A 26,273-nucleotide genomic window follows, 5' to 3' on the forward strand; every position below is an offset into this window, starting at 1 on the left:
GAGCTTCAGGGGGCTTAAAAAATGTACGGAAAACAGAATTGTGTCTACTTTGCTACATTGGGGGGTAAAAGAACACAACATGAGCGTGAAAAATAGAAAGATGTGATTTCATGTCTTTTACCTAGATTAAAACTTTGGAGCTTCTAGCTTTAACAAGGTCTCATTCGCTAACAGATTTGTTGTTGACATGTACATGATTCCTAAAAAAAAACATGTAATGTTTTGTATATGCAGAAAGTTTTAAACAATAAATTTCTTTTTACATAAATAACGATATTTGCACCATAAATTCACCAGAATGCAGGAATAAATTTTTTATAATGTGTCCCCCCTAATGCTTACAACTAAACCTACGCCCATGATTAGGTCCATGTGATTACTGTAAATGTGCTGTAGGACTGCATAGAATGCTTATTTGTTCTCCATCAGTCTGTCTTTCTTTTCATGGTGTCTAGGACTGTTGGCTCAGAGTGGTTTCAGACAACTCTACTACACGGTGTTCTCTCTGCTCTTTGACCATGGATACACAAACTCCTGTTGGGGCTGTGTGTTGTAACAAGCCATTATTAAAGGGAAACGGAGTCCACAGAATCCATTTGATGTAGTGGAGAGCATGCTGGGCTTCACCGGATCGATAACAAAGAATATTTGGAGAGCACGGAGGAGTAGGAGGACTCCCACGCTCTCTGCGTAACACTTCCACGTTTGTGTGTGTGTGTGTGTGTGTGTGTGTGTGTGTCCGGGTTTAAATCCGCACAAACAATGCACTCCCACACGTATGATTCTTTTTATTCCCATGTGTCTCACCCTTGTTTTTGAGATCTCCCTCTCCGTTTCACTCTCTATTTTCACAAGTAGGGCTCGTTAGACAGACAATATCACTAGGTGAAAGAAATCATATCAAAGGGACCATGTTATCACATTGAAATTAATGAGCGGGCCTAGATGCAGAAGGCTCCAGCAAAAGAAACGCAGGGTAGTCAGGCAGAGAAGTTGATCCTGGCTCAACATTGCCACAGCACAACGCAACATAATCTGGCAACGCACTGCTTTGAATAATCAGATACGTGTCAGTGAACATTCCAGGTGATTAGAACATTATTGGGTTAATCCTTCTGTTTACTTGGCAACCATCGCAATCGAGAATAAAATAGTTTTAACATTACAGAGTTGCAGTTTCATAGTATTATAAATCACTGTGCAGATCATGTGGATCTGTTACACAAACTGTCGGCCCCAGCCAGGCCCCCAGGACGTGCGTTTTGAAGCCAATTTGCAGTAGCCAAACAGTGGAATTACAACTTCTGTGTCTGTCATTTGATGCCCTCTTGCCAAACGACTTTTCCCCATAAACTTAGGCGAAAAAGACGTTTCTTTTAGCATCACAACCCCCGCGAAATAACTGAGAGACTGAAAAGACTAAAGTCTGAAACTATCTCACATCTAAAGACAATCACCTCACCTAAAATAATATGTAAATACTGGGGATCTTGCAGGGTCACACATTGCAAGACTACAACTAGATACGTTTTGAAAGATTTAACCAAGCTAGCTAGCTAGCGCTACCGCTACCGTGTAAATTGAGGGAAAGTTTGCCGATTTTCTTTTCTGCCTCACATGCAGATGAATGGCGCCAGTACCCAGAGGTCCGTGTTTACCCGCAGGTAAATGTCCACTGGATGACACGCTTTCAGAAGGGTTGAAAATCGGCAACTTTCCCTCTTTATCGTTTAGCTTAGCGCAGTCATTGCAATCATGAACAACACTGGCTTGGCCGCGTCATCCACCCCAACTCCACCCTCTCGTCCAAAAATCATCACGTCCGGTTTTGAAAAAAATAAATAATTGCCAAACTGGAGGCTTCAAAACGGAAGTCCACACACCAGTGGGTGACGTCACTGCTGCTTCATCCATCATTTTTACAGTCTATGTCGGTTGGTATGGTGAGTGTGTTGGCTGTTGTCATTGTAAAGGGGAGGCCGACCCTTTATGTCGCTGTGCAAAGCAGGAACATGATGCCAGCTTAGTTCTGTCATCACTTTTTAATTAAATAAGTTAACTTAAAGACAAGTGAACTTTGGATGACTCGCTTCAGAAAGGTTAAATATCATGAAAAAACTTTCCCTCTTTACTAAGCGTTTAGCTTAGCGCGGCGCCTTAGCAACCATAAACAACACTGACTACGTTTACAAGCTGTCAATTTTCGGGTTATGGTCGGGTTAAGGTCACTATTCGGGTTTCTGAAACATTCAGAATAACCCGTTTACATGCGTGAGCAGAGAGAGTTACTCCTGTATACATGGAATTTGTAATCAATTGGCAATATCCCGACGTAAACGGCGACGCACGGTTAGCGTCTGGACGTAGCCTACGGACAACCTTAAGACGCAATAACTTTTCGGTCCCCTTCTTATAAATCTCACTATCTCGGTACTTTCTGCCATCAACAAAAGACATTATATTCATGGTTTTCACCACACTAATAAAGAAATTGGTTTCCTCCTCGCTCCAAAAGTGTGGTGCTGTGCTGCGTCTCGCCATGTTTACCTCTACTTCTTGTTTACTTCCGGTATACTGCGAGCAGGTTTTCTGCATTGACATATATATAACTATATTATTATAGTATATAATTATTATTATAACTATGTTTTCTGGCGCATACAAGAAGTTCCTCTACTCAAAATTCCTTGCGAATAGAACATGCGCAGAACACAAATCAATGTTCCTTTTGATGGGGATATGCCGATACGCGTTTACATGACCAAAATTTCGGGTTAGAAAAGGGGTAACCCAGGTAGCATATTCGGGTTTTTAAAAAACGGAATATGAGCATATTCGGGTTTTTGCCGGTGTTTACATGGCCGTGCGCGACCGGGTTATTGCTAATATTCCGGTTTTGAACGGGTTATTGGCTGCATGTAAACGTAGTCATTGGCTCTAGCCATTTGCTGCTTCTTGTTTGGTCAAGATGGGAAAAAAAGACTCCGACTGAGATTTATGACCACGATTGAGACGACGGGAGTGCACCCCAACTCTAGCAAGACTCTCAGGATTTCATTCCGATATTGGACATTTGTCTGCGACGATGGAATCGCTTGAAAAGTCGTCTGGTGTAAGGTCGCCATTAGTGGAGCACTAAACCAGAAGTAGCTGGCGGAGATGTCTAGTGCACCTGCTCTATGGGCCCCATATTGCCGAAGCAGTGCTGATCATCTGGGGAATTTTATGCGCTGAAGTAGAACTTTTTGGGCTTCATGCGCCACTGAGCAACTCATCGATACATCCATTGTCCTAGCGCCCCTTTCACCAAATGCACCAAATGCAATTTGCAATTGACATGAGATTATGTTGTTCATTTGAACATTTCACTCATAAAAACAGACATCATACTTGCAACCCATGCATGAGCTTGCTATAGCCCTGCACTGTAGAACATGCAAACGTATTTGAGAGCAACAATCATTTATGAAACATGATGCTGCCACCATGTGACCATCTGTGTCCAAGTGATGCTTGCAAATTGGTTTTGCAAAGTGGGCTTTAGCTGTACCTGAAGCAACACAACACATCAACGAAAGCAGCACTGTTTAAAGTGTGAAGGCCCAGTAACACACCTCCTCCAGTCTTATGGTGTTCTTAAGTGTAGCTTTATTTCTACATGTAAATGAGATTGAAAAACCTTTGCATAACATAACTGACTGATAAGAGTGATTCATTATCAAAAGTTGGTTTAATAAACGTTTTTTAGAGGTGAATGGGGGTCCATGAGACTGAGAGGTTTGGCAAAACTGACTTTAAATATCTCCAGTCTTGGCACAAGCATGGGAAAACTGCCCTAATTAGCTTTAAAGGGATGGAAAGTGTAGTAAAAAAAAAAATACATACTTGGCATTGATGTCTGGCAGAATAGAATATTTCATGATTTGTTTGATTTAATCATGCAGAAACAACAGTGCTACTCCCCCCCCCCCTGATATTACCTCTGTACTGTGGGCGGAGGGCGCGGTTGTTGGGGCAGTCTCGACCCTGCTTGCTGAAGTTGATGTTGGTTCGGATGCAGCGCTGCAGCAGAGGCTGGGTGGGCCGGGGTGTTGTCGCTCATACTCAGGAAGATCTTGTAGGGCTCGTTCTGGCTGAGGAGGCGCAGGGAGTGCATCTGTGGAAGGGGTGTGTGTGTGTGTGTGTGTGTGTGTGTGGAGGTGGTAAAGGAGAACGGGTGGAGAATGAGCTTGGTAGACACTATTTGAGTTCAGCTTGTGCAGTTCAGTTCAGTTCTTCAACACTCTGGAGGTCAGCCGGTCTCTGGAAGTCAGCCAGTTCAGACAGCGCCTGGCTGAAGAAATACTCTACTGTGCATGCCCAAAAATTTTGGAAGTTGGAGGAAGCAGGTAATTTTGGTAATTTTTCCTGGATATTTGTGCTTCTACGATAAAAGTAGTCTACTGTAAATGGTTTCTTCCATTGTGTCCAGTTTTGTACGACACGGATCATAGATGGGTAGCTATGTTTTAGTTGTTAGGTTGTGTAGTGATGCGATATACTATGCGGAGTCTGCACAGGGTGTTTATTTTGAAAACTTGTTGAACGCACCGCGGTTCCGTCAAAAATAGACCTGGCGCGTACTCACGCCGCCTTCATACTGGCAGCTGAAATCAGCTCCGTAATACGCAATACGCCCCCAGTGGACGTCGTACTACACCGTTGAAAAGCTTCGGAAGCGACTCACAAAAAGGGCAGAGAGACTAGAACGACTGATAAGTGTCTGAATGCACGATTCTCTATGACCTCCCTTATACAGATATACTGTAAATAGAAAGGCTGCTGCGTGGAGAAAAGTTGCCCAGGATGTTGACATGTCATGTCGGTTATGTCGGTTATGTGATATAGCGGTATGTCAATAGTTCGATGTCTGCTGCTAGGTAACCAATTAGCATTAGCAGGTTTGTTTATCAGTACCATAGCAACACTAACTTCTGCTGGAATTGTCGGATAGGAACCGTCCGTAGCCTTTCGCAAGAGTTAAATTTTTTTAACGCATCCAACTGACACGTTTTTTTTCCGCACCGCACTTTATCGGACCCGGTTCGGACCCATTCGCATGCGGTCTGCGAATCTCCATAGGAAATAAATGACTTCCAGTCGTTTCGAAGCCGTATCGGAGCTGATTTCAACTGCCAGTGTGAAGGCGGCGTTATAGCGGAGCTGAGCGTAGAGCGAGTCCATAGAAATAAAATGGATAGAAAGGCTGTTGAAAAGCCACTGAACTGTTTGACGTGGTCATGTACTGGTAGCTGGAGAGGTATATCGTACTTTGTTCCACATGGGGACTAGAACCAGCGAAACCTCCGGTTCCCAACTCAACTCCCTACAGACTGAGCTACCGCCACCCCTAGGTTCACTTTAAGCCTGAATAATCTTCACTCTTCAACAGAATCCTGCAAAGGTGTTGAAACTCAACCACACACTGATTAGTACACGACAATTAGTACACAACAAAAAGGCAATGGTTGTAAGTTGTTAAAGTGACAACACGCGTCAGTGGGGCCTCAAAATGTGTCGCAGCTAGCTGGGAGGAGAGTAACCCGACCATGGATGCATTATGGGCCAGACACAGATTAAGGGAGACGTTCAATGGAGATGTGGGGACTGAGATGGAGGGGACAGTCAGTCCCAGCCCGCTGTTCGACTCATTCTCTGTAACCTGCAATGCAGCATGAAAGAACGGCGGAACCAGCTGGCCAGCCAGTGGATTACTTGTTAGTTGGCTAACGTCAGCTTGCTAAATCCGGATTAGCTACGCCCTCGCCACATCGGTCACAGAAAACGAGCCGAACAAAGTTGTCACTCATCAGGCTATAGCAATGTGCGCTGTTCTATTCATTTTATTTCTATGGTAGAGTCGCTTCTGGGATGCTTCAGAGACGCGCTGCGTAGCCGCTGGTGGAATCACAAGCATTCTCTTGAGTGGCTGCGACTGCTTGCGGCGGCCGCGGCGCCATCGGACCTTGAGGCTTTTGACATATTATTATTTCATTTTTTTGAAGAAAATAAATATATTATTCCGATATGGACACAAACATTTAACTAACTCTTCCTGCCCTCCATGTGGGCCGACATTGCTTGCATAGTTCAAATATTTATTGACCTATATCTCTTCTAAAGATCTTCAGGTTTACAGTACGAGTAAACACAGCTTGTGTCATATCAAAGACCCACCGTTGTCAGTTTCTCATATTAAATTTAGCTGTCGAAAGGCACCTGTCCACTTTTAACAAATGAAAAACTGTAAAGAAGGTGTAGAAGGAGAGATGAGAGAGGAAAAAGGAGAGGGATGAGAGGGACGAAGACATGGCCAGGGAAAGGAAGGAAGGGTAAAAGGCTAAGAAAATTAGAGGGTGGAGCAAATATAATTATGAAAAGCTGATGAAATAGACACATAAAAGAGGGGTGACAGAGGAACAGGCAATGAAGAAGAAAGAAAGAGAGAGAGGGTTGAGATCAAAGGACTGGTGAGTGAGAGCGGGAGTAAATAAAGCGAGAGTAAAACGGCAGATGGTGTGTGGGAGTTGATCAAATTGATGCATGCAGGTGAGTGCTGCGCTGGATTGTAATGTGTTGCACTGATTTTAGGGAGTTGGCTGTTGAATCTGATCCATCCACACGCTCTTCAGTGACATAAAAAAGCTTTCTGCTCAGAACCGAGGTACAACATGTGTCGATTTCTGTGAGGGCTTTGCCTGCAGAGCTCCTCTGGCGAGTGAGTCCCTTCCGGTGCCGGCTTTTTTAAGTCAGCTCCACTGTCAGGACAGGAAATAAAAAAAAAAAAATGGAAACGTCCCCCAAAGGACGTAACACTCTAATACAGTAGGTGGCAACATGCACCTATACATTTGGTTTGCGTTTGGTTTGAGTCCTTGCCCCAAGTGAAGGAGTTCAAGTACCTGGGGGTCTTGTTCACGAGGACATTGGATAATAGAGCGGAGATTTGCCGGAGAATCGGAGCATCGGGGGCGGTATTGCATTCGCTTTACCGCACCATTTTGAAGAAAAAAGAGCTGCGCCAGAAGGCAAAGCTCTCGATCTACCGGTCAATTTTCGTTCCTACCCTCACCTATGGTCATGAAGGCTGGGTCATGACCGAAAGAACGAGATCCAGGGTACAAGTGGCCGAAATGGGTTTCCTCAGGAGGTTGGCTGGCGTCTCCCTTAGAGATAGGGTGAGAAGCTTAGTCATCCGTGAGAAACGTGGAGAAGAGCCACTGCTTCTTTGCGTTGAAAGAAGCCAGTTGAGGTGGTTTGGGCATCTGGTAAGGATGCCCCATGGTTGCCTCCCTAGGGAGGTGTTTGAGGCACGTCCAGCTGGGAGGAGGCCTCGGGGAAGACCCAGGACTAGGTGGAGGGACTATATCTCCACCCTGGCCTGGGAACGCCTCAGAGCACCCAGTCAGAGCTGGTTAGTGTGGCTCGGGAAAGGGAAGTTTAAGGTCCCCTGCTGGAGCTGCTGCCCAGCGACCCGACCCCGGATAAGCGGATGGATGGATGGATGGATGGATGGATGGATGGATGGGTGGATCGGTGGATGGATGTAAATTGGATTTGCATTCCACCATTAAATTTAGAGAAAAACTACACTTGGTTGATTTCACTAGCGTTACACACTGTGCCTCATGACGGTAGGTGACTGATTTGAATAATCTAAAACAGTGGAAATAGTCTGAAGCAGCACAGACAGTAGAACCAAATATGAAACGAAGGTCGAAAGTCAACTTAAGCCAATAGTGCAGTACAGTAGTGTTAAATGATAGGGAGAAAAGTTGCAGCAAAGTGTAGTATGTGTAGGAGTGTTGAGGCTTATGGCATTTCTCCCCCAATTAACAGAATGCATGCTGTTTTTCCCATGTCCTACACTTGTCCTACACTCACATACCTGCATCTGTGTCACGTAGACAGGCTTGTTGATGAGTATCCACGTGGACGTCTCGTAGCAGGGAGGGATGGTGATGGAGCCCTCGTAGGTGATGTAACGTGTGGTGTCAGGGTAAAGGTCGGCTATGTTCAGGCCCATTAATAAGAATGCATCATCTAGAGAGAGAGAGAGAGAGAGAGAGAGAGAGAGAGAGAGAGAGAGAGGGAGGACTGTTAAGGTGACCCTTCTTCTCACTTGATTGATTACCTCAGTAAACATTTTCATAATTGGTTTACGGTCTGAAACGCTACTTTCAAGTCTTCTTCATTACAGAATGTTCATTTTGTAAATTATATATATTATATTTTGTAAATATATTTGAAAATAGAAGATTTAAGCAGGGGATGCTTTAGGGGCATGGCTACACAGCAACCTGCCAATATTGACAGAGGCTTAGCAATGCTAACCATGGCACTGTGTACATTAAAATAGACCTGAACTTGTTTTTGGGTGTTGTCCGTGTTTTTGTCTTAAACTTTGACCCTCTCACTGTGTTCTTTCACTTCGTCAAAGTTAATTGGAACATTTTGGTCGCCTAAAAATGTCTTTGAATGTTCAGCGATTTGCCAACCAAGCTAGCTAGCTAGCGCTAGCATTAGCTGCTTACACAAGAGAAATTCTGCCGATTTTTAATCAAAAAACACCATATTGTTGTTGTACTGCACAGCTGTCTCTCACTGCTACAGATCCTCTTTTCACCTGGTTTCTGTTTTAGCTACAGAGTGAGACCTCTTTTCATCTTCTTCTTCTGTACTATCTTTGATTGCACTCGCACATGCTCAGTAGCTCAAATGTAGAGCATGTCAGCTAGCTAACTCTAGAGACAGTAAAATAAAGCCTGTTTCTCCAACTTTGATCAGTTACAAGGCAGGATTAGATGGGAGACTTCTAAATGAGGGCGCACATGTAAGTAGTTCTTTTGTAGATTATGGTGAACTTGTGTGTGTTGTAGCAGTGCTTTGCTATTGAGAACGACGTAGCATGCTAGTGTTAGCCGGCTAACGCTAGCATTAGCCGGCTAACGCTAACGCTACGAGCTAACGGTTGTGGTTAGCCAGGCCGATTTTGAACAGCTCACCAGGAGACTGAAGGCAGGACACATTCAGAAACCGTATCTCACTCAAAACAGCATGGATGGATTTTTTTCAAAGTTTGTATGTGTGTGGAAGCACCAGATACACAAAAGAACACCACCAAGATGGCGACGGCCAAAATGCAAACTCCTGGCTTCAAAACAGCAGTCCCCAAACCTCACACAAAAGTGACTCCACTGATGCCACGCATGTTCTTTATATTCTATGGCTCAGACCCATAAGCAAGAACGCTGTCAAAGGAAAAAAGCAGAGGGGTGAGTGGGTGCGTGCATGTAAAATGTGACATAATGTAAATAACATCAGGGTATAAATCTATACTGTTTGGACCAATTTAAAGGAATGGTTTGCCTTAGACAACATAAATATGTTGGAGCTGTGTGTGTGTATGCGTGTGTGTGTAATTAATTAGGGGGAAAATATGTGAACTCCCCTCCCATTTCTGGATCGTAGTCTATGGCAAACAGGCTATGCCGTTTAATTTTAAGGTTAATACCTGGTTCTTGGTTTTGGTTAGTGCACGTCTCCAGAGGATTAATAGCATTCAATGCAATGTCCTCCTACATGACAAAAACAAGTTTCTGTGCGTGTGGGTGTGTGGTTGCGTTCTCCAGAGGGCTGTACATCTTCACAGCAGAGGTCGGAAGAAAGAAATTAAGAAGGCATTCTTGCTGAAGGGAAACACAAAAATATGTCTGTGTGTGAGCGTTGTTGTGTTTCAGTATGTAGAGCAGAATGTTGGACTAGATCTCCCATTATTGAGAACAGAGAGACAGTGGCCCTCCCCTTCCTATGTCCCCTATGGGATCTCATTTCGGAAAGAATATGTATGGTGACAAATGTTTTTTAAAATTTTTTATCCCACTTGAATTGTGCCACGAATCCCACATAACATGCATAATTTATGTCAATTTAAAAGATAATTTAGCCAATCGATAAAAAAAATTCAGTTTATCCTAGAAGCGCTTAGTTTTGTGAAACCTCTCAGTGAACTACATATCATCTCGCACAATATACGTCACCTTGCTTGCTAGCTAGATAACTAGCTTAGCTATATCACGCACGAACGTAACATTATCTCACCCGATGTGTTTTATCCAGCGTCTTTTTTTTTTTTTTTTTTATCAGGTGGGAAGCAAAAGACGGAGCAAGACCCCTTGCTCTTGTGAGTACATCCTGATACGAATCAAACTCACACAGGCCTTGTAGCTCCAGCGTGAAAGAACGTTATGACGTCACTTACGCAACTTTTGGGCGCGTCTTTCCAACACATTCTCACTCCCATCGTGTCAAAAAGTGACGCTTGGTGGCCCGGGTTGGTTCAGTGGGTAGAGCAGGCGCACATATACTTCGAGGCATATGCCTCAACGTAGAGGTCCAGGGTTCGAATCTGACGTGTGACAATTTCCTGCATCTCTTCCCCCTCTCTCTCTCTCTCTCTCCCCCCTTTCTCACCTAGCTGTCCTGTCAAAATTAAGGCGGAAAAGCCCAAAAAATAGTCTTTGAAAAAGTGACGCTTGGTCAAGTGCCTATTGGTGTTTGTTATTGATGCAAAAAGTCTCCTTTAGGTCATATTTAGACCGGCTTGGTCGGGACTCTTGACGTCACTTTTTGACGCTCTGGGACCCGGACTCTTGGGTGAAAGACCTGTGTTGTTTGACCCATTCACCATCCGGACCAACCTCCTTACGCGGATTTTCGGTCTTTCATACGACTCGCTAACGTTGTTGCTCTTAATAATACGTCATCTTACAGCGCCGTGGCCGAGCTGCTGCTCTGCGGTGTATCCAATACAGTTGCTAAAGCGTGATTTTTGCGTCGGTATCTGACGCTGAGAGCCACTGACCAAGCGTTAGTACTTTACAAGTTGGGAGTGAGAACGGGTTGGTTTTGCTTATTAGGTATTTTCACAGTCTTTTACTTCAACAGTTTAACAACTAAGTGCGACTTTCTTGACTTGCAAAATTAACTTTTCAATTCTGGATGTTTAAACAAACGTGTAGTTCATAGCACAATCCAAAAAATCGTTCACTACTGTACAAATAGTTTTCCGGAATAAAATCTTAGAGTGGTCCACTGGAATGGGAGGGACAAGAAGAGAAAGAGAGAAAGAAGAATTTTTTTTTTTTTAAGGATTATATTTTGCGGATTTTGGCCTGTAATGGATAGGACAGTTGGGCGACAGGTCAGATTCAAACCCCAGGCCGCTGCAGTAAGGACTGAGCCTTGGTACATGGGGCGCACGCTCTACCAGGTGAGCTGCCAGGGCGCCCCGAAGAAATAAGTTTTAGACCTCAAAGGTTTTGAGCAATGCTAGCTGCGTAGCTCCAGGGATGGCCATGTCGGTCTGTCAGTCATTTGGTCGGTGCTCCACTCTGGTCTATTTTGGTTGGATTGTCATGACATTTTGTACAGACATTCATGGTCCTCAGAGGATAAAAGCTAATGACTAAGTAATACTCTGACTTCACCTCTAGCCCCAGCATGAAGTTAACATTGGATCGATTGCCATGACATCTGGTTTTAGACATTCATGGTCAAGTTTAATCACTTTGGCGATACCTCAAATTTTTATTTGCCCACCACTTTTGTCTATGACCACAAATACCTGCAAAAAACAATGACTTTCCCATCAGGCTTAGCTTTACTGTGTTTGGTTTTAATTGGCAAATGTAAGTATGCTAATAGGCTAAAGGTGCTAGCATCCTGGGACTAAAAGGATAACCTCCTGTGATGGAGGTCAATAATACAATTTGTGATTCATCAGAAGTGCAAAAGAATTCAAATCACAAAAGAGAATTTGGAAAAATATTAATGAACATGAAGTAAGAAAGTTTCACCTCTTCAATTGACACTTCCCCAAGTAAAGTTATCTAACTATCACAGCTTCAAAGTGACAAAAATGTAGATTCTACCACTTTATATGAAGAGGTGTGACAGCCAATTTTATGTGGCACATTTTACATTATTTACAGCAGATTAAAAATATACCTGTATAGATGGATAAAGCTCTGTAGAAATTCAAAGAAGTAGCTTGTCTAGGGACAAATCACAGGTGGCGGCTGTGTGTGTGAGTGTGTGTGTGAGAGAGAGAGAGAGAGAGAGAGAGAGAGTGTCTTACGTTTGTAGTTGATTCTGGTGATGGTGTCTCTATTGAGCATGCGGTTGAGGAAGGCGTTGGAGTTTTCAGAGAGCTGAAAAGTGACAAAGAGAGAGGGGGATCAAATATTCATCACAAACCACAGTACAACACACACACACACACACACACTGCAGTAAAACACATGTAGCAAGTGGTCCTAAGGACTGAAACTGTGAACTTTTTTGTTTCCTTTACGGCAACAGAGCTCAACAGCGTGGTTCCGGAAGTAAAAATCCCATTCATTTTCTCCATAAGGATTTTGATTATCAGCCATGATGTCTAAACCATCCAAGGGATACTGAGCACGAGCTACAACGTTGTGAAACAAAGTCGCATGCCCCTGCAGAAGACAGAAGTCAGTTGAAGATCAACCTTGTTTTAAGAAAAATGTGTTTTCTTCTTCTTCTGGAGACATACTACACTACCCACAATCCTAAGTGTAACAGAGACATCTGTAATTTGTGGAACTCGCTCTTACCATGGAAATGTTTACTGCATGCGCGAACACGCAAACGGCTAGAGCGAGGCTCAGCGAGCTGATCGTTTCGGTACACAGTCTTGTACCATTGCCTTTTTTTTTTGCCATTTTTAAAGTGTTTTTTTGCGCCGAATAAAATGTTTTTTGGTCATGATTCATCTCGTAGCTGGTTGGCTTGGTTCCAGGCTTAAAACTCTTTATATAAGCATTTAATGAAACGTCAATGGAGATATTGAACGGGAAAAAATTACTTCCTGAACCAGAGCTGTTCAAAATGTGGGCAATCACTGTTGCGCTTTATTAGTATTAGTATAATGAAAATCCATAATCCACAAGTTATGTTTTAAATCTACCATCAAATCTACCATCAATTATGAGTTTCTCAAACATCTGATAAGCTCTTTTTGAAATGTAATCGTTTCTTAACTGGCCCTTCGTTTTGTTTCAGTGTTCTCCCAGAAGCACATGCTGACCTTTATGAAGATGGAGACCACAGCGATGCCGTTGGGGCTCTTGGCGGCCTCAGTGTAGTTGGCATACAGATCCTGGTTATAATGGATCAGCTGGACCTGAAAGAGGGACGCCATGAGATGCAGTCTTACAAGCTTAAATTTGAGTTACTCCAGCAGCAGGCATGGATTGGCCATCGGGAGTACCGGGAGATTTCCTGGTGGGTTGGTCTATCTGTGGGCTGCATGGGATGCACGCCTGTTGCTCGGCCCATAGAGAGAAGAGAGATCATATGATTGGCCCACTTGTTTGTCTTTCATGTGGACACTGGCCATTCACATCCCTGGTCTTTGGCTGACCGGCCCGCCAAGTGGAGAGAGATCACGTGCTTGTCCCATTGGTTTGTCTCTCATCTAATCACTGGCCAATCCCATCTTACTATGGCCCACCTTCATCCAACCACAGAGACAGGGCACATTTAAATCCCGCCCTCTCCCGCTCTCCATTGCCTTGCATTCTTGTCAGAGTTGCCTCCTATAATCAATTCCGTCAGCTAGCAAACAACAGAAAAATGCCTTAAAGCTGCTGTGGGTCCGACTGCTCGGGTCCCTTAGATCAATGCACGTTGGGTTGGGGGGTGGAGCGGGGGGTGGCTGATCTATCTACAGGTTTGTGAAGACAACTCCACTGGAAGGGTATACTCAGAGTATTTAGCCCAGGTTGATTGACTTCTACATTCTGTTTTCGGTAATAGACTTCATCAACTAGCAGACAGCTGTAGTTGTGGTTCTTTTGCTCTCCCCAAAGAATTTAGATTCGACCAATGAGATTACGGGCCCTATTTTAACGATCTGAAACGCAAGTGTGAAACGCAAGTAGCTTTGTGGGCGGATCTCGGGTGCTGTTGCTATTATACCGGCGGGATAAATGACTCTTGCGCCCGATGCAAATCTTAAATGGGTTGGTCTGAAGTAGCTAGGTGTGGTTTGGGCGTAACGTGAAAATAACCAATCAGAGCGTCATCTCACATTCCCTTTAAGAGCAGGCGCGTTTGTTCCGTGGCGGATCGCTATTATGACGGCGGATTTGCCTGGCGATGTTGCTGCGGCCTCTCGGGCGCATCTCATCAAGTCTGGAGAGGATTGCTGCAGCCATGCAGCGTGGGCCTCCAAACGCACCACCTGCACCTGTTGTGCCCCTTCCTCCTCCCCCCACTCCATCTCAGTCCACCCGCTCCACCAGGAGCGCATTGCCACTCCCGGACCAGATCCCGCTGTAGTCCAACATCACGTCTCCTTAAGTCCTCTAATATTTCCTCATTTATGTCATCAACACATCCATGATTCATGGAAATGTGTAAAACACAACAAGCCACAAAGAATGCTGCGACTTTTTGAGGATTGTTCTGTAAAATGCCTCCTGATCTATCCAAACACCTGAAGCGCATTTTCAGTAATATTTTTCTTTGTAATTATGTATGGTTTTCAAAAATGTGAACTGCTGTAGATGAGAGAAGTGTATGCGCGTTGTGCACACGCTACATTATGGCCAAGCATGCGCCCCTAAAATAGCATCTGAATAACGCGCTACTGACTTTAGACTAGCGCCACTGACTTTAGACCAGGTTTTGTCGTGTTCCGTGTCAGTGCGTCTTGGAATTGTTTCTGCAAAGAGCACCAATAACTCCCCGAATACCCGCCCTAATCTTCCTCGGGCGCTCGTCCGTGTAGAACAACATTCCCAATCTAACTAATACCGGGGAGTAGCGTGGGGGGGGGGGGAAAAGGCTACTACGCTACGATGCATGTCGGTGTACAAAGGCAAATGCGCTGAGTGCAAGATAGGGCCCGTAGTCTTCCTCCGGAACGACTCTGACAGATGTAGAACAACAAACCCAATCTAAATAACAAGAGGGAGAAGCATCTCAAAAGTCTACAGCTTTCTTTTAAATATCACTGCGTGTCTCTCTGGACGGAGCGGATTCACAAAACAAACTAGTTTTAGAAAGAGAAGCTCAGGGAATCTCCACACAGACAACAAGAGAACACTGGCTTATCCTATTTCAACAACCAGGTTTGGATTCATTTCAAGGTGGATAATAAGAAGCTTTGATATAGCTCACGCATGAAATGTTTTCCTCCTAATGAGAGATGAATTAGAATGTATTGGAAGGATAGCCCCTTGAGATATAGCATCTCATTTTCCAGGGCGTCCTATGAACAAAAATACATAATTATGAACACATTCAGACAGAAGAGCGTTACATAACAAACAAAATACACTACAATTATACAGATACAGACAGCTCACTCAACCTCGGTCACCCACAACCCCAGCTGCTGTACAAAAATTTTGATACAGCCAGAACCCACATGATACATCAATTCCATCAGAATAAAGAGCGAATAAACAGAACAAATGTTAGGTACACACAAATTAAAAGCATAAACAGTTTGTTTTAAAAGAAAATAAAGATGTCCTGAAGCAGCGTTAAGTGGTTATAGATCTCAGACACACAGGAAGATTATTCCAGTCGAAAGGAGCTTTATATTTGAATGATCTGCGGCCAACTTCTTTGAGAATTCGGGGGACAGAGAAGAAAGGGATATGGCGTATGTCTGAGTGGATATGGAGATACTACTGTACATGGAACCAAACAAGGAAGGACAGTCGAAATACTGTAAATACATTTAGAGATGACCTAAACCCAGATGACTTTTAGAACTCACTACGTGATGGTGTTGTGTTTGTGTGTGTGTGTGTGTGTGTGTGTATGTATTATTCCGTTTTATGTGTGTGTTTATCTCAGATAACAATCATGTAGTTATTAAGCATGTCAATGTCTGCTATCTGCAATTATCTTATGTATCAGTGGTGGAATGTAACTAAGTAGATTTACTCAAAAACTGTACTTAAGTAAAAATTTTAGGCACTTGAGTCTTTTCTTTTCGTGCCACTTTCTACTTCTGTCTGTGTCTAACTGTGTGTCTGTCTGTGTGTACGTGCGCGCATGTGTGTCCTATAAATATTCTAAATAAGTGTGTGTCATCTCTGTCCTGCTTTTTCATATGAATAACTATTTCATTTTTAGATTAGAAATACTTTCTATCCTCACCTCTCCAGGAAAGCCCTGTCCATTGAGGAGGTGCTCTGAACCCTGGGAGTCCTCGCTCCCAAAGTGGAGGCGGACCTCCTCCAGCCTGTAGCTATAACCCAGCGGCCCCCCTGAGATGTTCACCAGGTGGGCTTTGTCCGGCCGCAGAGACACGTGCCTCCCCGTGTTGTACATGGTGCCTCCCATCTGCAGAGAAACACAAAGGGAGGGAGGGGCTTCAGTGATATGATGGCTTTTACTCCTACTACAGATAGCATGACATCTGCCTTATATTTAGTTGCTGGTCTATTTTTATGGTACATGATGATTTCCATATAAGCCAACAATACTAATATCCAGAATGAGGTGCTTTTAACTTTTCAGGCAAACAGCAGGAATATTATAGCCTGGTCCTACCAGACCCTGGTCCATTTCATTTGTACAGAGAGTCTGGCCACTCTCCATTGAGAAGTGTTCCTTCCTTGAAGGCAGGTACTCTATTGAAGTTTAAAACTATTGGATCTGCCCAGAGCCACTCTGGATCTGCCTTAACTAATCGCTAACGTTTGGTCGTGACGACAACAACTTAGCATCGCTAGCGTTCGCCATAGCCAACTCCTTCACCACTAACGGAGCGAGCTGGAAAATCTAACAACATCGTGGCCACCAACAAAACTCAGCAAAGATTGTTCTTGCTCGGGCTTTAACTTCTGGATATTCGGCAGCGTTGCCGCAACGGACCGAATGGCTTTGCTCGCATCTTTCTCCGGCGCCATTACGGAACTACAACTCAAACTAGCGCATGACCTCAACGTCATCGTTCTCAGCCGCTCCCTCCGATCGCTGATTGGATGGGTAAAGATTTGGCCGGAGAAAACCCAAGAATATACCGCAAACCCAGACGGAGTAGTGAAGGAAAATGAAAATTGAGTGGAAGTAGGTAGGAGGGCGGAGCCGGGCTAGGAATTTTATACATTCTAGTCCATATCTACGAAATTTCATTTCCTGCAGCGGCACCAGGGCTCCGTCTGGCGCTTAGCACTGACCAAGACGATTGTACTTGGTTTAAAGAAATGCCAATAAACCACAGCACATTTTTCTCCCATCCCGGAATGCTGTGTGGACTAGTCAGACCCTCCTCCGCAGCGCTGTGGAGGAAGGTCTGGTCTACATACAGTACGTGCTAATGTCCCACACAGAACCCATTCTGCCTTCAGTGACTCCCTGAGTAATTAGGTTGTTGAATCTGTTCAGTCATAAAAACAGCTGAAAACATGGTAACAGCATCAACCACATCTTGACTTCTTTGCTTAAGAATAAGAATCCATAGATTGCCAATAAATGTGTTCCCTCAGGATTAATTGTTTGAATTGAAAATTTCGTGATTTTTTTTTAATTTTTATTTTCTATTCACACGTCATCATCATATCATTAACCCTTAGATGCATAAGTTGTTGTTTTTTTGCAATATCTTTGTAATTTAAAATTTTTATCGTTTAATCTTCCATGTATTCCTCAAATAGGTTGTTTTTGACATGAGGCCATTTGGATTTGTATCATATTGTTATATATAATAATATTTTAAGTAATTGAATGTTCTGTATCAGTACCACACTTTTCCATACTACATTTTCTATGGAATTTCAAAGGTTAACCCTAGGAGCCTTTTATTTTTATCAACTGTAACTGTCAGGTATACATTTACTGTTGATCCACACATCTAATGCCAGTAGTCTCACCACCCTGAAGGTTATTTTTACTAAATGTTAGCATTATTTTTAATATTCTCTATCAATCACTGATCTGATCACGGCTACTAACAGTGCATTAATGTATTCTTATTCGAAACAGTGCTTACCAAAATCCCTTCATGTTTACTTTACTTTACCTTAATTCCCTTACCATGAGTTAAGTTATACAAATACTTTGAAGTTTAAGTTGGAAGTATTGTTAAGTAGTAAGTAGTTTTTTCAAGAGGCAGTGATGCGGTTAGTTACATCATTTCTAACTGGTAACCACCAACATGTCAGAAAGGTCTGTTGGCACTTTGACATTTCCAGTTGAAAATTAATTTCAGTGCTCAACATTGTGTCAGTCAATTACAATGTGTCACGATGACATTCAGCCTTGATGGAACTAAATATTGGCGCGTTTACATTTCCTGTTAGTAGCTGGGGTGCAACCATAGACTGTAAATATTATGGCTGCAACTTATGGTTATTTTTAATCAATTAAATGTTTAGTCTACAAGCTATAAAGAAAGCACATTTTGCAAGATTTCATGCGCTTTCAGTAGAGCAAAAATGATTTCAATATGATTTATTATTTTTAGTAGTGGCTCTAAACCTGCTAGCATTTACAGCACTTCTCAGTAGTTCGTGAAATGGTCACGTCATTTAATCTGTGGATTCATGTACAAGGACAGGTTTTTAATTTATTTTTTTTTGTGTTGGTGAGGACGATTTTTAAACTAATGAATTTCAATGGGAAGCATATTTCGTGATCACGGCACGACCACAGTAGCGAGTAGTATGAAATGCCGAAAATCCGCGTAGGGAGGTTGGTTGGGGTAGTGGATGGGTCAAACAACACAGGACTTTCACCCCGGAGACTGGAGTTCGCATCCCGACGTAAACCCCAACCGTCCCGTTGTTGTCGCGCGTCGGCATCCCAGAGACCGGGGATCAGGTCGCGCTGTGTGGCGTGTCCTTTCCCCACGCTTCTTTTCCGAAACCCAACCTCCGTATAGATGCTTCTCATTATGTGCTGACCACACGAATAAATGACATTCTCAGCAACATGAAATAAACAAGATAATCATGTCCGTGTACACAAATCAATAGATAAAAAATAACGTGACCATTTCACGAACTGCTGTGAGACCGCGTTTCCCTTAGACATGCACACTATGTAAATATACTCTTGAGCACAATCATGAGGTGTGTGTGTGTGTGTGTGATATTGTATTGTTAAGTAGTAAGTAGGTTTTTGACTTAAGAAAGAAATTTCTTAAGTTTACCGCATAAAATGCATTCATTCTAATTGGGGTAATTTTTTAGGTCATGCATCTATGGGTTAAAACACAATTTCAGAAGGTATAATTATCATATGTAGCCCTCGTGAAATGGGGAACCCTAAATAAGTTATTAAAAGCTTTTCGGAGGGAGCCCGAATAAACATACAACAGAGAATATACAGACACTAAAAACTCAATTCACTATAGACACAACACAGACACATAGCTCAAAATACAGACACTAAAAATCTGGCTGTAACCTCTGGAATGCTCTCCCTCAGGGTCTGCGCCAGTGCACATGTGTTGTTTCTTTTAAATCACAAAAACTTAAACTTTTTTTAGATTAACCTTTCCGGGTGCTTCGTATATTGTTTATTATAAATGTATTATTTTATCTGTATGTACTTTGTAGATCTCATTACTGTTGTTGTGTTTTGTTATAATCTGTATTGTATATTGGCTGCCTATCTGGTTTTGTAAAGTGTCCTTGGGTAACCTGAAAGGGGCTTATAAATAAAATGTATTATTATTATCCCCTTCTCTTGCCATCATCAGGTCAACATCTCCATTCACTCTAATAATGACTAAACACCTGAAATACCTAAATACCTATTCATGTGTTTAACAACCCTTAACTGAGATGGAGAACAAGGTTTAACATTACCTAAGATAAGCATGTTAGCATTTTCAGTGTAAGCATGCTTATCTGAGCTACTAGCATTTTTTAAGTGTAGCCTCACAGAGACTTTGTCTTGTTTTCCAATGTTAAAGGTCCCATGACCTGCTGCTTTTTGGATGCTTTTACATAGGTCTTAGTGGTCCCCTAATACTGTATCTGGTATCTGAAGTCTCTTTTATATAGACCTTAGTGGTCCCCTAATACTGTATCTGAAGTCTCTTTTATACAGACCTTAGTGGTCCCCTAATACTGTATCTGAAGTCTCTTTTATATAGACCTTAGTGGTCCCCTAATACTGTATCTGAAGTCTCTTTTATATAGACCTTAGTGGTCCCCTAATACTGTATCTGAAGTCTCTTTTATATAGGCCTTAGTGGTCCCCTAATACTGTATCTGAAGTCTCTTTTATATAGACCTTAGTGGTCCCCTAATACTGTATCTGAAGTCTCTTTTATATAGACCTTAGTGGTCCCCTAATACTGTATCTGAAGTCTCTTTCCTGAAATTCAGCCTTGGTGCAGAATTACAGCCACTAGAGCCAGTCCCACAATGAGCTTTCCTTAGGATGTGCCATTTCTGTGTCTGTAGCTATTAAGGAGGAGAGGGGTGGGTCAGGTGGAGGGTGAGGGTGTGGACTTGACCAATTGCCACTTTGCTTGTGATGTCTCTCTCTCATGGGTGGGCCAAATTCTCTGGGTGGGCAAAGCAGAGAAAGGGGAGGTAACCTTGCTCCTTATGATGTCATAAAGGGAAGATTCCAGATCGGCCCATCTGATCTTTCATTTTCGCCATTTCTAGCCACTGGGGGACCATAGGCAGGCTGGGGAAACTCATATTAATGTTAAAAAACCTCATAAAGTGAAATTTTCATGCCATGGGACCTTTAACATTCATATCAAGTGTCATAGTTCAAAAAATAAATCACTATTGCTACTGTAGAACACTGGAAGAGAATAGAAGAAACTACTGAAACTACTTTTCATGACTTAGTAAAATTCAGGCAAAGCTTCCTTTAAATGCAACAGCTGGAGACTAACTGTACCAATACTTTTGGCCTATTACCATGTAAAAAGTGTAAGTAAGTGTGTCTTCATGACATGTTTGCCTTCAGTGCTGTAGTGAGCCCTTTTCTATTTTTAATCCCATTGCCTCCAGCGCTAGCGGCACATTGGCCCACTTATATATTAACTATACCAGCTTTGTTTTCTGACAAAGTGCAGAATGGAAAAAGTAGGACGAGCTGTGACGTGCGACTGGGTTTGCTGCAACCAATTTTTGCCATATCTTTAATGGAGACTTCACTGAGCTGACACTGTTTCAGCCAAATTGCGGAAAAAGAGGACAGACTGCTTTAACCTGTGCACTCTGGGTATTAATAGTGTCATGCTAAGTCATATCAAGTCAACCAGAGTTAAGTTTAGCAAAATATTGTGTGTGGGGGGCGCGCTCGGGTGGCACAGTTGGTGGAGCGAGCGCCCATATGTAGAGGTTTATTCCTCGACGCAGAGGCCCAGGGTTCGGGTCCGACCTGCGGCAATTTCCTGCATGTCTTCCCTCTCTTCCCTTTTATGTCTAAGCTGTGCTGATGACTAAAGGCAGAAATGCCCAAAAAAATCATGTTCAAGTGCTCATATACTGCTTTTTGTGTTGTGTGTTATATATGTTTTGTGTGCATGTTATAGGTTTACAAAGTGAAAAAGCCCAAAGTCCACCCCAAAGGGACTCCAAACAGCTCTATTGTAGTCCAGCCTTTACTTCAGAGACAAACATGGTCACTTTGGAACACACGTTATAATGCTCGACACGCGTGGCGTGCCCTCATATTCTGCTTCTGACTGGCTAGTAGTCCTTACCTAGGTACTGCGCATGTGCAACTCCCAACAAAGATGGAACAGAAGTGCGATGCCTCACTCTGTAGATAAAACAGAGAGCTCAACACAGAGGGTGAAAAGAGGAGCTGCAGCAGTGTGTAGTACAACAAAAATATGGTGTTTTTTTGAAAATTAAACCATGCAAACCTATTCTGGTACAACCTCTAAATACAATTATGAACCTGAAAATGAGCATAATATGAGCACTTTCAGTGACAAGAATGGGACTTGTACCCTGGTCTTGTGTTGTTTGACCCATCCATCACCCCAACCTGCCTCCTCTCATACTACTCGTTACCGCTGTCACCCTTCATACTACATCATCTTACAGCGCTGTTATGCCTGTACTGACCGTCCCATACAAACGCCACTGACCAAGCGTCAGTATTTGACGAGTTGGGAGTGAAAACGTGCTGGCACAGCCCATATTTTTTTTTATACTGGATTGAATTTATCTGCAGAGTGAAGTCTTGTTTACTGTGTCTTCTTCTTTTGCATTTAACTGTTTTTGCACATCTCAAAGCCAGATACAATTGAGGATCACTTGGTTTTTCTCATCCTGCAGGTGATGCGTCTGACACTGTGAGTTTTAAAGTGCCTGATGAGTAAAATCAAGTGCATCTGATATGTCCTTTTGCCTTGTTTTGACGTACAGAACCAATTCCTCCGTATTTACAGTGTATGACACATCAGGTGATTCTGTTTGTGCGGATTAAAACAGCTTTTCCTGTTGCTCGTAGCCTTACGTTGTCAGCTCCTCACAACGCCCCCTGGCAACGCATTAAACATTAATGTTCTTTACCCGCATGCCAACCATATTCACCATACATATTATATGACATTCACTGCAGTCACATATTCATTACTGCTGTTTGTATATAATAAATGAGGAGAAAGCACTCGGTCGCAGTTTAATTGTGGCATGCCACTGCAGGGTTAGTATGAAATTAAACCATTACTCACCAGCGTGAAATCTATTCATAGCATAATCCTTACAGAAAGGCACAACATTATTTTAAAAGAGGCTAAGGATTTAGAATCTAAATATCACTGAATGGTTTCCACTTTCTACGTCACTCAACAACCAACACAGTCTCACGGCAGTTCGTGAAATTGTCACGTAATTTAATGTATTTGATTCGTGTACACAAACACATTTATCGTTTTTTATTTATCGTGATGGTCAGCATGTTTTTTTATAATACCAACAACTGCATAGCTGTATACAGCGGGACGGGTTGGGTTTAGGAAAAGTAGAACGGGACTGTTGGGTTTAGGAAACGTGACGCGGGACACGATCAACAGGATGCGGACAACAACGGCACGGTTGGGTTTAGGAAAAGAAGAACGGGATGGTTGGGTTTAGGAAACGTGCCCCATGATCCCCGGTCTCCTGGGTGAAAGTCCTGTGTTGTTTGACCCATCCACCACACCAACCAACCTCCCTATGCGGATTTTCGGGCTTTCATACTACTCGCTACCATAGTCGCTCTTAATATTACGTCATCTTCTCAATGAGAATCAAAGTTGGACTCTCTCTTAACTGCACAAACTTGTTAATTTCTTGTTTCAACCTGATTGATGTCATTGGTTACTGAGTAGTGATGTCACTCCATCGAATGTTATAATGGAGGATTAGAGTGACCTGCTTAAAGACTCTGAGGCAGCTGTTAGAGTTTCCCTAGCAACTGCTGATACAGGGAACAGAATATTAATTTTACATTACATCTTAAATGTCACGTCAGCTGATTTCTGTTGCATACTGTATATTAAGTCTAAATAAATTCAGGTTTTAGCATTGTAAAGGTCTGGTCACACAAACTTAAACTGGAAAGAAATTGCAGCAAAGTCAATTCTTTTCGCTGGATTTGCTGGGATTAGTGGAAGTACATCCATGTTATCATAATATTGTGCGGTTAATGAGCTTGCAATGCATTTTCGGCAATAAAATGAACTAAAAGCTACGACTGCAATGCAAATAGATATTTTCCTTTGTGGAGGTTGTTGAGAGGAAAGCACGGTCACGCAAATGTACAGGGATCGGACGGGATTTAGGGCGCTTAGGTTGAGCTTCCAACTCTTTCACATACACACTCATCAGTTGGTTGCGCACACAGCTTGCTCAAATATGGGATGAATAGATAGGACTTGGTGGACTCTGTGGTCTTGCTCGATGCCCTGCTGTGCCCTACTACGCCCCGCAACGCCCTACTATGCCCTGAACTGCTACAACTATTATTTCTAGTCATAGTTACACTATCTTTACTGCTACTATAACTGCCACTGTTCATCATTCCAACTGCTATATGTATTATGTATTATACTCTATATCTGTATACCTGTATGTGTCTGTGTCCGACAGATGCCGCCCACCAAGAGCCCGGGTCTGTCCAAGGTTTCTGCCTAAAAGGATGTTTTTCCTCACCACTGTTGCACCGAATGCTTGCTGGTGGGAAATTATCCGGTCTTTGTAAATTGTAGTGTTGTCTAGACCTATACTCTATCTGGAAAGTCTCATAACTCTTGTTATGATTTGATACTATAAATAAAATGTAATTGAACTGACTCATGATGCAGATCCTCTCTGTCCCAAATCTCGACTGTAGTGTTTTGATAGGTTGCTGACAGCTTATGCACGAGCGTGAACTGAAAAGAGAGTTGAGGCAACTGCAGCCAGGTGTTGGTCCTCAGATTTAACATGTTTTTCTTTTGTGGAGAAAGGCAGAGTCTCAAGTCTCTGAGCTGGAGTCCAAGTCAAATCTGAAGTCTTCTTTAAAGCCAAAGCTTGTGATGAATAGCACAGCAGCTGCCGGTGTGGTCAGCATGTTTGTTGTCCTCTCTCACGTGTCGCCTCGTGCAGAAGATATGTTGCGTAGGTTATCGGTTGGTCAGGTCATCAGACGTTTCCTAAAAAATAAAGATTGTTCACGAGTCCAGCACCTCGAGGCCGAGTCGAGTCTGAAGTCTTTTGAAGACCAGTCTCAAGTCAAGTCGGAAGTCACTGTGTCTGGGACCTAAGACTCCCAAACTCGAGTCCCCAACTCTGCAGCAAACAACTTCACCTATAAAGTAAAGGCTGATGACAGCTGTACCAGTGAAACATCGTTGTGACGGCTCAATAGAAGTCAAAATCTATTTTCTGAATGCTTTTGTATTTTGTACATTCATTGCTAAAACACAGCATGGCCTGAAGTGAGGAGCAGCTATTCCTACAGACGAACAGCACAGAAGCTAATATCTCAAGGCTTTCCACATCTTTTAACATAATTGCATTAGATGACGGGGTTGTTGTACAGCAGGTGGGCTTAGGCGATTGCACTCGGGAGCTCCCCGCACTGGATTTAGGGAAAACAAATCTAACACACTCCAAGTAATTGAGTACAAACAGGTTAAAGCTGTTTGATGTGTGGGCTTAAAAACCAAACCAGCATGCGGCAAATCTTCAAAGCCTTCGTCTGTTTTCTAGCAAGACGGAAGGACAGAAGGGTCGATAGAGAAGAGTGGGAAAAAAAGAAGATAATAAAGAAAAAGTAGAACAGGCAGGGAGAAAAATGTGACACTAATGAACAAAATTAGATGCAGGGATAGCGAAATAAGGAAATGCAGGAAAATGGAAATATTGGAAAAGAGAGATGAGACGTGGCTGGAAAAGGGACTAACAGAGAAAAGCAGTGAGGATGATGGTATTAATAATGGCAAAGAGGAAAGGGAAGAGAATGGGAACTGTGATGGCTGAGTGGTTAAGGCGCTGGACATGAAATCTAATGAGGACCTCTGAGCTGCCCGGCTGACAGAGGTGAAATGGAGGAACATTAAATGTTTGTCTTTTTTATCTGTAATTGCTCCGATTGAAGTGCTATTCGTATGGCAGAGCACAACTTTCTCCCACTTTTTCTTAAATGTCTTACTTGGACATTGTTGCTTTCCCTGAATTAAATGATGAACCGAATATGTTCTGGTTTCTCCCAGTTTTCCTGGACCATCAGAACCACTGTAGTATTAAAATGGGTACTCCAGCAATTTTGTATTGTTGAAGTGCACCCTCCTTGGTCAACTTAATTGAGGGGGATTTTATACATACATCATATTAATACACATCATATGAATCATTTATTTTATAGCATATACTCATTTGCGTGAGCATAGGCTATGTACAGCATGTTAGTGGAAATGACTTAACAGCATGCAGCTGCTTTTGTTTTGGAGAACAGGAGAAATTGGCAGACGACAGATACGAGAGACAAAAACAATAGAGAGGCAGAGGGAAAGACACTCGAATACACAATGACGAGATGAGAGAATCAAGGTTAACTTGTACTTCCCAGACAAGTCATTAGTCAAAAGAATAAAACAATTTGCTCGGTTCGTACCTTTTTGAGTCTTTGAGGGGTTGAATTTGCAATCAGAGAAGATGTATGACTTGGGCGGACAGTGCAAAATGAGCCAGATACAAGAATAGAAAGGACAGGGTGTCGTCATGACATAC

The 26,273-nt window shown here is 42.8% G+C and overlaps 1 pseudogene; it reads right to left on the reverse strand.

Annotated features, from left to right (window-relative positions):
• The window catches only part of LOC120574076, a 121,577-nt pseudogene that overhangs the window by 5,739 nt on the left and 89,565 nt on the right, over positions 1-26,273 (reverse strand).

The sequence above is a fragment of the Perca fluviatilis genome, chromosome 15, assembly GCF_010015445.1.
Source record: "Perca fluviatilis chromosome 15, GENO_Pfluv_1.0, whole genome shotgun sequence".
In the NCBI taxonomy this organism is placed as follows: Eukaryota; Metazoa; Chordata; class Actinopteri; order Perciformes; family Percidae; genus Perca; species Perca fluviatilis.